Raw genomic sequence first — 15,590 nt, 5'->3', positions numbered from 1 at the left:
CATGGAGGGGATTGTAACCATGGCAATGAAATGATATACGATAGAATGAATGTAAAACTAATGTTCTCCCATGTAAACTATCATATAATTCACAATAAAACATTAAAAAAAGAAGAAAAAGTCAGTGTTGTGGTACAGGGGGAAAATGATCAACTTTACCTCACAAAATGTAGATGTCACCCTCCTGAATGGAAGAAACAAAACAAGACTAGATAAAAATAAGTCAATATCAAGATGTATTTAATTAAGGCTGGTAAAGGTCAACCTGTGGTTAACATTCTCTCCCCCTCAGGAGAAACTTCTTGGTCTTTCACCTCCTTCAGTCATGCTGCTTTGCCTTGATTTGTTTTAAATTCAGAGTACACTTTTCTTTGCAAAACCATAAACAAAAATAAAAACAACATAGTTCTGCTTCTAGATTGGAGGTAAAGGTTTGAGGATACTTTAGACTGAATACTTAAATAACATTGTGAGGATTTTTGCTTTCTTTACATTGAGGTACAATCCATATCGAAGGCTGTATGTGGTCTTTGATCTTCATCAGTAAGTATTTCAAGTCTCTTCACTTCTAGCAAGCAAGGCTTTTCCACCTGCATGTCTCAGGCTGTTAGAGAGTCTTCCTCTAATCCTGATGCCACATTTTTCTTCATATAATCCAATTTCTTGTATTCTTTGCTCAGCATACAGATTGAATAAGCATGCTGAAAGGATACAATCCAGCAACAAACTTTCCTGATTCTTAAACCATTCAGTATCCCCTTGTTCTATTTGAAGGACTGCCTTTTGGTCTATGTACAGATTCCTTGTGCACAGTTAAGTGTTCTGGAATACTCACTCTATGCAATGCTATCCATAGTTTGTTATCACAGTCAGATGCATTTGCATAGCCAACAAAACACAGGTAAACATCTTTCTGGTATTCTCTGCTTTTAACCAAGATCCATCTGTTATCAGCAATGATATCCCTAGTTCTATTTCCTCTTCTGAATTCAGCTTGGAATTTCTGCCAGTTTCCTGCAATCTCTTTTAAATGATCTTCAGCAAAATTTTACTTTCATGTGATATTAATGATGTTGTTTGATGATTTCTGCATTCCATTGGTTCACTCTTCTTTGCAATGGACTCAAATGTGACTCTTTCAATCGGTTGGCCAGGTAATTGTCTTCCAAATTTCTTGGCATAGATGAGTGAGCATCTCCAGCTCTGTATCAATTTACTGAAACATTTCAATTGGTGTTCAATATGGGCATAGAGGTCAGGATTTAGAATACAACACAAAGTGTAGTACTATAGTTAAAAGGGTTATATGAAGCAATTCACTGCACCATAAAACATCACATAGTTCTTCTAATATTTATTTCTTCACCTGTAAAATTTTCATATTATTACCTGCCTTAACTTCCCACGAAGGGCAATTGTGAAAATCAAATGAAGTGACACTTACAGATTTTGTGTTTATATGATTTCAAAAAGATTTGTGTTGAATGTTTTGTTGTTGATGTTAAGTACTGTCAAGTCAGTTCTGACTCATAGTGACCCTGCATAGGGTTTCTGAAGTGTGGCTGGTGAATTTAAACGGCCAACTTTGTGATTCAAACTGACCTTGCAGTCCAGTGTATTATCCCACAGCGCCACACCAGATCTCCTGGATGTGTCGAAATACTGAAAGTATCAACCTTTTTATTAACAGAATGTCTTATACCCTATGTTGTTGCCCAAGACCAGGTGCTATGAAATGCCAGCTCCCCACACTTACTTCCCCAACCTTTGTGCTTTTTGTTTGTTTTTAATTCAGGAAGAACTTGTAACATAATTCCACTACCATCAAACTGAAAACTCAGGTAGAAAACATCACTGTTCAGAGGTAATGGGGGATTTGAAATCATATTTCCTAACCACCACTCATCTAGACTAGATCAAATGGCCACACTGGTTTTTTGTTTTTTTTTTCTGTTCTGTCAAAGGTCTTTCTGGTAGACTTTGTTGGAAATGTATTTAGAAATGTTAGTGCAATTTGAGAAAAATATATCAGAGGCTGTACCTGCTTCTCATTTTAAACCAGGGGTTCTGACAGGTAGATCAAAGACAACTAGAAGTCTGAAGAATCACCGCTTGTAAAACTTTCTGGCGATCTTGGCACTGCCTTGAGAAAGCAATGCCTGAAGTAAGTGGCCTCTCCCCCTCACTCTGCACAGGTCCTTGGCTGCCCATAGTGCCTCCTCTTCCTCCCCGTCACCTGCTTCACCTTCAACTCCTTCAGGACTCCCTAACCTGGAGGTGTCAGAAAATGAAAAGTAACATTTAGGTAAGCCCAGTGACATTTTTTTCCAGAAGATCTAACTCATACCTAATTCAAGTTCCCTGAACAGTGTTAGAGATCAAAGACAAGTACTGATTATTTCTCCACCATATTCTATTTTGAACTTCTTACTGTAGGACTGGCTTAGCCTGTATATCATATCTGTTTCTCACTTATAAATCAACAGAAAATCTAAGCGGATAAGAAAGATTTGGGGCATATATTGACAGTATAATTGTGCTGGTAACCTAAACTATAGTAAATACTCTCAGCAATTCAGGAAACTGTTCACTATTTTGCCACTCCTCATAAACAACTAAGTTTTCAAAAATTTCAGGTGTCTGTAGTAGGTGTTGGGCTGCTAACTGTAAGGTCAGAGTTTCAAAATGACCTCTTGCTATCTGCTCCCGTAAAGATTTGCACTGTCTGAAACCGTATTGTTGTTGAGTGCTGTTGAGTCGGTTTTGTTTCTTTTTTTAAAAATGTTTTATTGTGAATTATGTGATAGTTTACATGGGAGAACATTAGCTTTACATGCATCCTATTGTATATCGTTTGTTTAATCAGTTTTGACTCATAGCGAACTCTGCATAGGGTTTCTGAGGAGCGGATGGTGGGCTTGAATCACCGATCTTGTGGTTCAAACTGACTTTGCGCTGCAGTGCATTATATAGGTCACTGTGAGTTGGAATCGGCTTGATGACAGTGGGTTTATTTGTGTGTGTGTTTTGGTGAACTCTTTCAGTAGAGTACTTTACTGCATTGCATATCTACCTATAAATCCATTTGAATTAAAAGGCAAACAACCTTGATGGAATGACAAAATTTAGTAATTTGAAACATCTATACTTACTGAATTGCATAATAAGAAATGTAGACAAATACTTGACTTAATTATAGCTTTTGGCCCAATACTCCTAACCTTGTTTAAAGGAGAGTTTTGCCTTATTCAGCAGAATGACTTCTTTAACAAGGAACCATTCATTCACTGTGATTGCACCACAAAGAAGGAATTAGCAGTTCTTCAAAGCCATTTTTTAAAGCAAGAATTTGCTCTTGATGGATGAAGAGGGCTAGGAACAAGTAGAAGGTTAGGAAATTGGGTATAGGTTAATTTGACCTGGGTCAATCAGGACCTAGAAGCTAGTTTCAAATTAAAGTGTTTTATCTGGTTTCGAAACTCTTGGCCCTCTCTCTTCCTGTTTATAATGCAAAGAGATCCTCATCACATTGAGCACATTAGAGAATTTTTTCTTGGTTAGCTCAGCATAAACAGCAAAAGCTGAGTAGGTTGAGCACCCTCTGCCAGTCTTGCAGTCAGAATGGAAGCCTGTGAAGTAGTAGAGTGCCTACTCCTCTTCAGAAGACAGCTTTTCCTACAGAATTGTTTACATAGCATTTTTTCATCTGGATGAATTCTTCTTCAAATCAAACCATTCTGTTTAGGAGGACCTCATCACAATCTGTGGAGCCTGTGATATTATTTATATAGTCGTATGAACCAAAACTGGAGTCCTGGTGTGATAATATCACATAAGCACTTGACCTCAAGGTCAGTTTGAACCTCAAGGTTGGCTGTTCAAACTCCCAGTCACTCCTGGGAAACCCTATACAGGATCACTATGAGTCAGAACTGACTTGACAGCACTTAACAACAACAACAATTAGCCAAAATTAGCAGTGATTTCCAGGTATGGAGAAATGAGTTTTTGGATGAGGATAAGATAAATATGGCAGAGAAAGCCAACCTGAATACGAGCTGACCCAGGGAAAACAAGCAAGATGAGTGTGCTTGCAGAGCAGGAATGGGCAAACACCAGTCACTAACTCAAGCATTTTATTCACATTTTGTACTTAAGAACTGAAGCCATCTCTCAAACATGTCCATACAGTTTAGATGTTATTGTTGTTAAGTGCTGTAGAGTTGATTCTGATCCATAGCCATTTCGAGGAATTTGAACTGCCAACCTTGTGGTTCAAACCAACTTTGTGGTGGAGTGCTTATCCTACAACGCCACACCAGGAGTCCTACATTTTAAATACAAGGACTAAAATCACTTAGAGTCTACACTGTTGTTGTTGACTCACAGCAACCCCCTGTATAACATAAAGAAACATTGCCTGGTACTGAGCCATCTTTCTGATCATTGGTAGCTTCAAGTCCATTGTTGCCACTATATTTTTGATGTTGTTGTTAAGTGCCATCAAGTTGGTTCCAACTCGTAGGACTCTGTGTAGGGTTTCCAAGGAGTGGCTAGTAGACTTGAACCACCAACCTTGTGATTCAAACTAACTTTTTAGTCCATTGTTTTAGTGGTTCTCAACCTGTCAGCCTCATCTTCCGCCACTATATTTGATAATATTGTGTTGTCACCATAGATTTTCACTGGCTAATTTTCTGAACAAAATTGCCGGACCTTTCTTCCTTGTTTGTCTTAGCCTGGAAGCTCTAGTGAACTTTGTCTACCATGGGTGACCGTGCTGGTATTTGAAATACTGGTGGCTAGCTTCCAGCATCACAGCAACACGCAAGCCATCGTAGGACAACAGAGTGACAGATGAATGATGGACTGTCTACATTATATTGGAGTCCTGGTGTGGCACTGTGGGCTAATGCACTAGATAGACTTCCAAGTGTTTGAATCATAAGGTTGGTGGTTCAAGCGCAACAGCTGCTCCCTGGAAACTCTATACAGGGTCTCTATGGGGCAGAACAGACTGAGCAGCAACAACAGCAACTATCCCATTGTGTTTATCAGATTGACTTCCACAAGACTTCCTTCAGGGAAATAACTTTTTAGCAAGGACATCAATAGCTTATGCTCTAAGACTTTTGAGTCCTTGTCTTAAAATTCTTGCCACCAACCCTAAACTATTGTTATCACAATTCTTACGCAGCTTTAATCAATTCCTGGTGTGGCACTGTGGGTTAATGCACCAGACTGCTAAGCTGTTTGAACTGCAAGGTCAGCGGTTCAAGCTCACCAGCTGCTCCTCGGAAACCCTATATAGAGTTGCTATGGGTCGGAACCATTCAACGGAATTTCACTACAATAACAATCAAGTTGAAAAACTTAAAGTTCAAATTTTCAATAAAACTCAATTCACAATAAAAAGTTGGAAAACAAAATCTCAATAAATTCTAATCTTTATTTTGATCACTCTGAAACACTAGCAAAGTTCTACCAAAGCTCTGGTAAGTTGGGATTGTTCAAAGCGGGTATCCAGCATTCAATATGTGAATAGTCACAATAGTCAGTGCCTTCCAAATATGCATTTTGCTTAATAATTCACAAAGCATTCACTCTACTTATTTCTGGGAATAGAGTAAAATTAGCCACACAGCATAGTGATTAGTTGATAACCACTGGTGTCACTTTAATTGATGAGGAATATAATATTGTATATAGTAATATACTGCTTTACAATGTACAAAACACATTCCCATGTATTATCTTATTGGGCTCATTCATCACTGTGGGAGGTAAGTAGGGTAAATATTAGCATCACCACTATTACACAAATGAGAACAAAAGCCCAAATGGGATAAGTGATTCATTTGATGTCAAATAGTCATTAAAAGGCAGAGCAGAATCTTTATATCAGTTCTCCAGATTTCAAATGCTGATTGTAACCCTACAGAAGTGATCATTACAACACTTGTTGTTGCTAAGTGCTGTCAAGTCGGTTCCAACTCATAGACACCCTGTATAGGGTTTCCAAGGAGTGATTGGTGGGTTTGAGCTTGTGGTTAGTAAACCACTGACCTTGTGGTTAGTAATCCAGTTCTTATCCTATAGCACCACACGAGTATTCCTTACAATTCTTTTTATTGTGTGCCATTGGGTCAGTCTGACTTATAGCAACCCTGTTAGTGTTTTAAGGAGCTCTGGTAGCGTAGTGGTTACGAATTGGGCTGTGAACCTCAAGGTCAGCAGTTCGAAATTACCAGCTGTTCCGTGGTAGAAAGATGAGGCTCTCTGTTCCCGTAAAGATCTATAGCTTTGGAGACTCTGTACAGGGTCGCTATAAGTCGGAACCAACTCCACGGCACATAACAACAACAACAATAGTGTGTTTGAAATGCTGACTTTGTGGTCAGCAGTCCAATGTTCAATCATATAATGCCACAACAGGCCTCCAATATTTAGTACATAGTTAATGAAGCGTTTTTTTAAATCTTCAAGAGGCAAAGATATGAGAACTTGTTCCACTTTTGCAAATCCATCAGTTTGCATTTAATGTTTTTATTCTAGCAAAACAGTGGGACTAGAAATGATTTTTAAAGCAGTAAAATTTACAAATGGAAAGGATCCCTGGTGGCACAGTGGTTTAAAGCTCACCTGCTAACCACAAGGTTGTTGGTTCAACTCACCTAGTGGCTCTGTAGGAATAAAACATGATTATCTGCTTCCATAAAGATTACAGCCTAGAAAACCATATGGGCAATTCTACTCTGTCACATGGAGTCCTGGTTGGCACTGTGGGATAATGCAATGGACTGCAAAGTTGGTTTGAACAAAAAGGTTGGCAATTCAAGCTCACCAATCGCTCCTTGGAAGCCTTACACAGGGTCACTATGGATTAGAACCGACTCTATGGCACAACAACAAAACACTCTGTCACATGGGTTGCTATAAGTCATAATCAACTCAATAGCACCCAACAACAAAGTTTGTGACACTTAATCCCTGGGCTGCTATGCGGTTAATTTTACTTTATTCCCAGTTTAGGTAATTATGAATGCTTTGTGAATTACTGAGCAATATGCATGTTTGGAAGACATTGTATTCGGTTTAAAGGACATGCATTTCAACTGAATTTTGAGAAAGCAGTAGATGATTTGTGTCAACAAAAGAGCCCAATCCATTCTGGTTTGTGCTGCAGTCCCACTGGTTTGTGCAAAAATATAGTTTGAATTAAATAATCTATTTTAATCAATGGAATCCTGATGTGGCACTGTGGGTTAATGCGTTGGACTGCAATATCGGTTTGAACCACAAAGTCGGCAGTTCAGTCTCACCAGCCTCTTCTTGGAAACCCTATTCAGGATTACTATGAGTCGAAACCAACTTGATGGCTCTTCACAACAACAACATTTTAATCAGCAGTAATGTTCTGGTGTGGCACTACAAGATAACTTGCTAGACCACAAGGTTAGTTCAAACTGCAAGGTCAGTGGTTCAAACCCACCAGCTGCTCTTCGGAAACCCTATGCAGGGTTGCTATGAGTTGGAACCAACTCAATGGCACTTAACAACAACAATGTCCTGTAGAAGTCGAGAGGAACACAGTCTGTTAATAATTTGAGTGAATTTATTCTGAAAACCTTTTCTGCTTTAATGCTCAAAGGCTAATTCACAGGATAAACACTCTAACTCCATAAGGGTATTGCTTGATTTATTTATCATCTATGAAAATAAGCACTGGGTCACCTAGTTAAGGCTTTAAAATGATTAGTGAGAATGGGCTACGTGCATTTTTCTTTTTCTTGGTTTTGATGGAAATTTCTATATTTATGGGAGAAAGTATATTTGCTTATTGTAAACAGATGTGTTTTAGTGTTTATTAAACCAGTAACACTCACAGAAGCAACAGTCAAGAAATCTAATGATGCATCACATTAGGCAAATCTGCTGCACAAGACCTCTTTAAAAGTGTTCAAGATGTCAGTTTGTGGACTAAAGTATGCCTGACCCAAGCCACGATATTTTCAATAATCTCATATGCATGTGTAAGTTGGACAATGAATAAAGAAGACCAAAAAAGAGTTAATGCATTTGAGTTATGGTGTTGGAGGACAGTATTAAAAGTTCCATGGACTGCCAAAAGAACATGTTGGAAGAAGTACAGACTGAATGCTCCTTAGAAGTCAGGATGGTGAGAATTTGTCTCTCATACTTCAGACATATTACCAGGAGGGACCAGTCTCTGGAGAAGGACATCTCACTTGGTAAAGTGGAGGGTCAGAGAAAAAGAGGAAGACTCCTAACGAGATGGACTGGCACAGTGGTAGCAGCAACGGGCTCAAGCTTAACAATGATTGTGATGTTGGCGCAGGATTGGGCAGTGTTTCATTCTGTTGTGCATAAGGTCACTATGAATCGGTACCGACTTTGTCAAGTCAAAAACACCTGATACTTATTTTTGGAGACAATGCATTAGAAATGTTTATGGATATACGGATTTTGGTTTTATGTAGTAATATATGCATTCAAAACATATCTGATCACTATCTGTACAGTGGCAGTGGTTATGTGCCGTGAAGTCAGTTCCGACTCATAGCGACCCTATACAGTGTTTCCGAGGTTGTAAATCTTTACGGGAGCAGAAAGCCTCATCTTTCTCCCGTAGAACAGCTGGTAGTTTCAAACTGCTGACCCTGAGGTTAGCAGCCCAATTCGTAACCACTACGTTACCAGATCTCCTTATCTGTACATTATAAGTGATAAATTATAATAAGATAAACACATGTGAAACCTAACCACCATTCAGTGTAAGAGAACCAAAACCCATTGTTCTTTTCTTCTGCTCCACAGTAATCACTAAACTTTTGCTTTCTTTGCTTTTAAAAATAATGTTTTGCCAAATATGCAATTGTTGTTGTTGCTAAGTGCTGTGGAGTCAGTTCTGACTCACAGCAACCCTGTATAGAATTTCTGAGGAGTGGTTAGTGAGCTTGAACCACCGACCTTTCAGTTCAAACCGAGTTTGCAGTCCAGCACATTAACCCACAGCACCACACCAGGACTCTACATATGCAATATGCTGTTATATTTTGTTTTGCTGTTTGATTGTGGTGTTTTTTGTGTGTGTGTGTTTTTTAAATAATACTCTATGTGTAGTCTTCTATGACCAGGCTTTTTTCTTATTTCTATGCATGTCTCTATAGCTCATTTCTTTGCATTGCTGTGTATTACTCCATTGTGTTAATACTTGACAATTATTCATCTGAAGTTTCCTGCTCTTATGAAGAATGCAGGTATGAGCACTGTCCATGTCTTTCAGGGTACATGTGCAGGAATACATTGATCTTTGTATTTTAAAAACGTAATATATTCTGTGACATGGATGAGCCTTGAAAACATTTTGCCAAGTGAAATAAGTCAGACAAAAGGGCAAATACCGTATGAGTCCGCTGATGAGAAATATACAGAAAAGGCCAATACATAGAGACCAAAATTTATTAGTGATTAACAAGCTGTAGTTGGGAGGGGAAGATGCGGAGAGAGGGCTAAAGGGGCACTGAGTTTCTGTTAAGGGTGATGAAAAGATTTAGAAAGGGATCGTGGTAATGGCTACACCAGGTGTAATGGTACAACATGGTGACTGGAATTAATGTCACTGAATTGTATCATGATTATGTTTGTGTTTAGTGCCGTCAAGTCAGCTCCAACCCATAGCAACCCTTGTAAAGTTTTCTAGCAGCTGGTGAGTTTGAACCACTGACCTTGCTGTTTGTAGTCCAACGCATTAACCCACAGGCTTCAAAATGTTTGTGGAAAATGGAATAGAAAGATAATAGAATTTTTCCTCAAACTGTTTGAAGCCCCCTAGTATACTCGTACAGGGTTGCTATGGGTCGGAACAGACTCAACGGCACATAACAACAAGTATACTCAAAAACGATAAAGATGGAAAGTTTCTTGTTATATAGATTTACCGCAATAGAGAAAAAAGCAATGTGAGCTACTCTGGTGTTTCCAGTTGTCAAAAACGTAAATTGCTTAGAGAAACAACAAAAATTATTATCCTAGAATATATCTGGTGTCCTGGTGTGGAGTTATAGGGTAAGCACTGGACTGCCAACTGAAAATTTGGTGGTTCAAACCCACTTGCCAGTCAGAAGCCCTATATAGGGTCACTTTAAGTCAGAACCAACTTTAAGGCACTCAAAAACAACAATGGAGTCCTGGTGTAGTGCTGCAGGTTAATGTGCTGGACTGCAAGGTCGGTGGTTCAAGCTCATCATTCACTCGTGGCACATCGTTCCTCGGAAACCCTATACAATGTTGCTATGAGTCGTAACAACAACCACAATAATAAAATATACCTGGAGTCCTGGTGTGGTGTAGTAGAATAAGCACTGGATTGCTAACTGGAGGGTCTGCAGTTCAAACCCACCAGTTGCTTCTCGGAAACCCTATCTAGGATTGCTCCGAGTTGGAACTGACTTGACTGCAGTTACCAACACCATTAACAACATAATATATTCATTGTCAGTGGTACAATCTGAGACAGGGATTCCCAATATGAAAAAAGTGCTCCAAAAAGAGAACACTGACAATGGGTTATCTAGGTGTATTATATTAGTTTCTCAGAAGATAACATCAACATACAAGGTTTCATGGTTCTGTAGGTTACAGAAACAAAACCATCAATGTCAAGCCATGCATCCTAAAACATATCTTCTAGTCAGAACCTGAGTTCTTCCTTCTTGAAGCTGGCAGCAAGCAGATAATTTCCCCAAAGAACTCAATGCCTAAAGCAAAATACTTTCCACCAAAGCTGCTTACTAAGCTATTGTTTGACCTGAAGGTGACTTCAAGAACCAGTTTCCCCAAGGTTCAAAAGGGCTTCTATGGGTCATTCCAATTCTACGACCTCAGAAATCTGGAATCCAGAAGCATCCAAACAACTTTGTCACATTAATTATTTTTTTAAGTGTAATATATTTTCTTATTAAAGTTATATGAAGCTGGTTTATATGAAGAAAAACATGGCATCAGGATTGGAGGAAGACTCATTAACAACCTGCGATATGCAGATGATACAACCTTGCTTGCTGAAAGTGAAGAGGACTTAAAACATTTACTGATGAAGATCAAAGAGCACAGCCTTCAGTATGGATTATATCTCAATGTAAAGAAAACAAAAATCCTCGCCACTGGACCAATAAACAACATTCTTATCAACGGAGAAACTATTGAAGTTGTCAAGGACTTCATTCTTACTGGATCAACTATCAACACTCCCAGAAGCAGCAGTCAAGAAATCAAATTGCATTGGGCAAATCTGTTGACAAGACCTTTTTAAAGTGTTAAAGAGTAAAGATGTCAGCTTGAGGACTAAGGTGCGCCTCACCCAAGTCATGGTATTTTCAATAATCTCATATGCATGTGAAAGCTGGACAGTAAATAAGGAAGACTATAGAAGAATTGATGCTTTTGAGTTATAGTGTTGGAGGAGAATATTGAAAGTACTATGGGCTGCCAAAATAACCAACAGATCCATGTTGGAAGAAGTGCAGCCAGAGAGCTTGGAGGTCAAGATGGCCAAACTTCGTCTCTCATACTTTGGACATATTGTCAGGAGGGACATGTCGCTGGAGAAGGATATCATGTTTGGTAAGATGGAGTGGCCGAGAAAAAGAGGAAGACCCCCCAATGAGATGGATTGGCCAAATAGCAGCATCAATGGGCTCAAGCTTGACAACAACAGTAAGGTTGGCCCAGGATCGGGCAGTGTTTCATTCTACTGTGCATATGATCACTATGAGTCAGTACCGACTTGATGGCACCTAACAACAACAACAATATATTTTATACACGTTACAAATTTATTTTATGTGTACATAAAATTTTTACATCACAGCTTGTATACTTACGGGTGCATACATACACATATACATGAGTAAAACAGAAACAAACCATTTATGAAGCAATACTTACCTTTCCTGCAGACATTGCCCTCTGAGTTTTTCTATGCTGTTGTATTCAATTTCATTTGTTAAAAACGTTGGTTGTGTATCAGTAAATTGGTTTCACAACCCATTAGCAGGTCCTGTTTGAAAAAAAATCTTGTAGTAAGCCTGCTAGGTCTCAATTCTGTGCGTGTTCAGCTTTACAGCAAAATGGTTAATTGTTTTCCAAAGTGATCATACCAATTTACATTCTCACCAGGTATTTGAATAAGCAAACACCTGTAGTTTTCCATCTCCCACAGGTGGTGTTATCAGAGTTGTTAATTGCTGACCTAGTAGATGTAGAATGGTATTTCACTGTGGTCTTCATTTGCAACTCCCTGAGGAATAATAAGTTTGATTATCATTTTATTGTGTATTTACCTCCTCTATGACATGCTTGTTTGTGTCTTTTGTCCACTTTTCTGCTGGATTTTTTTACAAGACAGTTATCAAATTATTTGAATCTGAGTGCCTCCCCCTCCCCCTCTATTCTCCACCCCTCTCTGCTCTTCCCCTCTGTACTTAGCAGTCCCAGCTTTCTCTCTGATCCTACTTGTTGATTTCATTTCTGTTGGCACAGCTTGGAGACAATGAGTGGTAGGAACCCTTTAGATGTCAGCCTCTATGATGTCAAGACAAACAGGATAGATTGCTTGGAAGTGCATCTTAGGAGGTCCAGAGACAAATGAGTAACAAGCCAAAGCCTCAGTATCTACTCTTGACTCTTGGAATCACATTATCCAAACAAATGATCGGAGAGGAGGGACTGAATTTTCCTAAGAGGGCATATCCTCCACTGTTCATACATTTCTCCTGTCAACACCTTTCTGTTTGGAAAGAAATAAGAAAGCTCTATTTCACTGTGTTTCAGTCCTGTGCTTTTTAAGATCAAGCAGAAAGCTCACATTCTTTCATTACCTTCTATATTTACTTTCTCTCTCCCCTTTCCTCTTTCTTTTGTAAGTTTGGATCATGTAACAGACAAGAGTCATAGCTAAAAATAAATCCTCATTTTCCTGAGCTACCTATGATGTCATTTACTGTATTCTTAGGTCTCCAGAGCCAACACTCCAGACACACAGGCGTGTAGACACACACACACAATGAAACCTCAGCTCGTGAGGAGCTTTCCGAAGCATGTGGTGTAGCCGTGGTCTGAGACCTGCATTTTCCCAAGAGATGTGCTTCTAGGTTATTGCTGCATCTTACCTGGATTGGCAGCCAAGAATTGACACTCACACCTCCCCTAGGAGGTAAGTATTGGTAACTCTATTTTTACAGAAAGAAAATGAGGCCCAACTTTTTGAGGCACCTTGATGGAGTGGCTGGGGAAGTTCCTAGTCAAGTCAGAATAAAATTTGTATTGTTGGAAAACCAAGTAATGCACATTTTTGTCTGTTTCTCTTTGGCAGATAGCAAAAAATGATCAATACATAGAGGGCAAAAACATGTAGGGGAAATAAAATCAGTGGTGTCAACTGAGGACAGACATATTGGGAATGAATAATAGAAAAACAGCGCTCTCACTAAGCTTCAGAACTCAAGCAAATTTACGCATTTGGGTTAACCAAGACTGGAATTCCAGAACTCAAGTTATTCTCGTGTGGCAGACCAGGGGAATTTCTGTTGGCTGCATAGGAAATCTTCAGTGTCAGCATTTGTGTTCATCTGTATTCAACATTTTTCACCCAGTATGCATGTAACTTTCTTCCCATTCCCATTCTTGTTGATAAGGAGTCCAAAGCCTGGAGACAAGAAGGGAAAAAAAAAAAATCTGTATTCACTTAGGTCTAAATGTGGCCACCAGTCCCATAGAATGTGGACTGATTCCATCCCAATCAGTTCCTAACGCTAGTACTTAAAGACAGCTGGGCAGAAAGGGCTACAAGGCATGACGGTGTTGTGTACCTTGTCACTTGGCCATAATTTGCCACGGGTCCCCAACAAGCTGTACTAGAATGCTTCCTCTCCCCAGTGAGCTAAAAACCTCTCCAGAACAGGGACTCTCATATTTCTTCCGCAGCTCCAAAGAATACTATGTCAGTTAGTCTATCAACTGGGCAGGCAGAGCCCTGGGAATAGTAAAGGATATATACTTGGCAACTGTAGGAGAAGCTTGGGGAAGTAAGTGTCCATGAGGGGAAACTGGAAGGTCAGAGTCACTCATAGACCTGCCTGAAGCACTGGTATGAATGGAAAAGTCAAGGATTGCTGAGGACTATGGAAAGGTAGGCACTTGCAGCTGCTGGAATGGGACTGTAAAAGTAGAGCCATCTTGTAATTATCTAGTGCTGCTATAATAGAAATGCCATCACTAAGTGGCTTTAACAAATAGAACTTTATTTTCTCACAGTTTAAGAGGCTAGAAGTCCAAATTCTGGGCGCTGGCTCTGTTGGCTTCTGCAATTTGGTTCTTTGAAGGTCTTCACTTGCGGTTTATCTTCACTTTATTTGTGCTTCTTTTATACCTTAAAAGTGATTGGTTTAAATGCACCACCTCATTAATTTAACAACAGGAAAAAAAAAGTCTATTCTCAAATGGGATTACTTTTACAGGCAGAGGCTAGGTTTTACTACACATAAGGTTTTTTTTTAGGGAGGAAGGGCACAATGAAATCCAGAACATGCTGGTAGAGAAGGCTATAGAAAACTACTGCTTTGTGTCTGGTGGAGGGCCTGGGGCCATAGTTGGTCATCACAGTCCTTTGTTGTTGTTGTTGTTGTTAAGTGCTGTTCAGTTGGGTCTGACCCATAGAGACACTGCATAGGGTTGAACCACCAACCTTGTGATTCAAACTGACTTTGCTGTCCAGTGCATTAATCTATAGTGCCACACCCGGACTCCATAGTCAGCAAAAATTGCTGGGATGGGAAAAAGTAAAGACAAAACTGGAGCCCACCAGCACCCCTGCAACTCTGTCACGGCATCTTAGTGACCACCCATGAGTGATGGCTGTTACTATACTTTCACCTTCCAAATCGTATGCAGATTTCCTTGATGGACAACAACTCAACCCAGAAAAGGATTCTGGGAAATGTAATTCTAGTTTTGTTTTGTTTTTTAATGTTTTATTGTGAATTATGTGATAGTTTACATGGGGGAACATTAGTTTTAGATTCATCCTATTGTATATCATTTCATTGCCATGGTTACAATCCCCTCCATGCATTACTCTGCCTCTCTGTCTAAAGTCCCCAGCTGCTCCATCTCTCCAAGTCATCGTCTCTGCCTCCATCTCAGGCATCACTGCTTCTCTGGGTAGGGTCCTGCTCTCTACTCTTTTCCCTTCATGGTCCCAGGGACCTCCACTCCTAGACTGCAAAGTTAATCACTCCCCTCCTTGCTACAAAACATCTACCTTTACATTTATAACCCTCACAATCAGTCCTGATAACAATTATTCACTATTGTATCACAAGAGACCTATTCTCATTTCCTTTCATCAGCCCCGCCTAGACAGATTGGATTCTACTCAGTGGAGATTTTACCTTCCTCCACACCCTCTGGATCTAGGTTCTCTCTTGAAAGCTTGTAAGCCAGTCACTTCTTGCCTTTGTTGTTGTTGTTGTTGTCAGGTGCCATCGAGTCGGAACTGACTCATAGCG

This window comes from Chrysochloris asiatica, unplaced genomic scaffold (assembly GCF_000296735.1).
Source record: "Chrysochloris asiatica unplaced genomic scaffold, ChrAsi1.0 scaffold00161, whole genome shotgun sequence".
NCBI lineage: Eukaryota > Metazoa > Chordata > Mammalia > Afrosoricida > Chrysochloridae > Chrysochloris > Chrysochloris asiatica.
The sequence above is the reverse complement of the archived record's forward strand: the minus strand, read 5'-3'. Positions refer to the sequence as shown.